This window comes from Triticum aestivum, chromosome 3B (assembly GCF_018294505.1).
Source record: "Triticum aestivum cultivar Chinese Spring chromosome 3B, IWGSC CS RefSeq v2.1, whole genome shotgun sequence".
NCBI lineage: Eukaryota > Viridiplantae > Streptophyta > Magnoliopsida > Poales > Poaceae > Triticum > Triticum aestivum.
In genome coordinates, this window is record NC_057801.1 from 324,329,334 (window position 1) to 324,331,765 (window position 2,432).

Below are 2,432 nucleotides of genomic sequence, written 5' to 3' on the forward strand. Positions count from 1 at the left end.
ACTTTACTCAATTGACAAATTCCACAACAAATCTCTTGATTCGGAATTAGGGACTCATGTATCATCTGATGAATCCACTTTCTTTTACACTTCTGTATCTTACTCTATCTTGTTTTTTAGTATTATCTAAAATAACTGATGAATTATGAATTTTCCATAACTTAGGTAAATGTATGCGGAGTAAACTCTTTCATATAGTGTAGTAAAAAAATAAATGGAATTTAACTCTTTCATGCTTACTTTAACTAGTTATTTTGGTTTTCTACTGGCTGCTTTAACTATAACCCCAGCTCTATTTATTGGCTTGAACAAGATACGCCTTATTTGAATTGACTGAATAATTATAATTCAGAAAAGAAAAATCTTTCTTTGGGATTCCTGGCATTCTACGACTCTTTTCCAGACTAATTAGGAATTCTTTTCTTGGTCATTGAGATTCGTGGATAATTTAGAGTACTATTTAGGGATAGATCGTACCTCTTTTTTATCCCCTCGAACAAATCGAAATGATTGAAGTTTTTCTATTTGGAATCGTCTTAGGCCTAATTCCTATTACTTTAGCGGGATTATTCGTGACTGCGTATTTGCAATACAGGCGTGGGGATCAGTTGGATCTTTGATTGAGTCATTTTTTTTTGATTGACCTCCTCCAGACCAGAGAGGAGGTCAAATTGAAATTGGAGTTACAATTCAATTTTGTTAAGTTATTTTACTTTGCTTCGACATAAGATAGATGGAATCACGCTCTGTAGGATTTGAACCTACGACATCGGGTTTTGGAGACCCGCGTTCTACCGAACTGAACTAAGAGCGCTTTCATTCATTCAAAAAGAAAATCTTTTTCTATTCCTAATGCATCTCACGTACGTATAGTCTCCACAAATTCAAGTTCTACCCACTTTACTTTTATTGATCTCGTCGCTATTGCCTATAAAGAAGAAAGAAGTAATAGGTAGGGATGATAGGATTTGAACCTCTAACATTTTGTACCCAAAACAAACGCTCTACCAAGCTATGATGGAATAGGGAAAGACAGGGACCCACCGGACGGGCCATCGTATTTCACAAAAAAACATTTCCCCCTTGACTACTGGGATCCACCAGCTACATCTTCGCACACTAGGAAGTGCGTCCATATTACGGGCAAAACATATGATTCTCCCCTTGATAGCTGGGACCCACTAGCTATATATTCGCACGCAAGGAAGTGCCTCCTTACCTCCTTGACAGCTGGGACCCACTCGGTCGAACCGTACATAGGGTTGTTTGTCTGGTCGTGAATGTGTACGTACATACTGGTCGATCGGTCTGTCTACAGGCTGCAGCGATGAACCGTGGCCGAGTAAGGAAGGGCGTGTGTCGTAGTAGAGGCATGGACCCATCATGTCGCGCAGTCCCGTCTATATCGTGTACATGTATGTACAGCCAGGGTGCAAGAAAGTAATTACGGCCACGTACGTACATACGGGCAGGGCCTCGAACACCTACTCGCCCATACGTACGGCCAAGGTTCATGTACATGGAGAGGCAACAGAGAGCGGTGACGGCGTCCTGTTCATCGACAGCCAACCGGCTGGGTCGGAACGGAGAAATTGTGTCGTCATGTCCATTGGGAGCAAATGAAATGCTTTGTGTTCATCGGGAGCCAACCGTCTTGGACGGAACAGCCGAAACAAGGCCTACCATACTGCAGAACGGAGGAAACGGACTTCTGTTTGACCGCCTATAGTCGAAACGGGAGCCTGTTCACCGGGAGGGGTGTGGCATACCGCCAAATGGAGTAAACAGACTTCTCTTCAACCTCATACAGTCAAAACAGGGTCCTACTGATCGGGAGGGGTGTGGCATACCGCAAAATGGATGAAACAGACTTCTCTCCGACCTCCTATGTTTGAAATGGGGGTCCTGTTCATCGGGAGGGGTGTGGCGTACGGCAAAACAGGACTCCACTGGCTACTGTTCATCCACCATCTACTGCGTCGCTCCAGCCTCCACGGGCTACTGTTCATCCACCGTCGACTACCTCCAACCTCCACCGGTGACTGTTCATCCATGACACCTCCCTCCTGCCTCCACCAGCTACTGTTTTTCCATGAGCTCCATTTCATCCAGCCTCCACCGGCTACTATCCAACCACCCCTCCATGGGGCTACTGTTCATCCAGCCCTCCATGGGGTCCTGTCCATCCAACCCAACCGGGTCGATCAGGGTCATGTCCATCTAGCGGCAATGGCCTCTACTACCACGGGGGTCATGTTCATCCAACCCCCAACAACGCTCATTGTTCATCAAGAGGCAGCAGGTTTGATCGTCTTCAGTTAGCAGCAGTAGCGAAGGAATCACTCGATTGGGTTTAGTTAACAGCCAGGGATCGATCGATTGCTCGGGTTCAGTAACGTGTAGCCAGTGCAATCGCTCGGGTTCAGTAGGCG

General features: G+C 45.6%; 1 non-coding gene across 1 annotated transcript; it reads right to left on the reverse strand.

Annotated features, from left to right (window-relative positions):
* Positions 1–740: 740 nt before the first annotated feature.
* On the reverse strand, positions 741–814 carry TRNAW-CCA (transfer RNA tryptophan (anticodon CCA)). Its single transcript has one exon. It is a non-coding gene; the product is annotated as a tRNA-Trp (tRNA).
* Between the last annotated feature and the right edge of the window lie 1,618 nt (positions 815–2,432).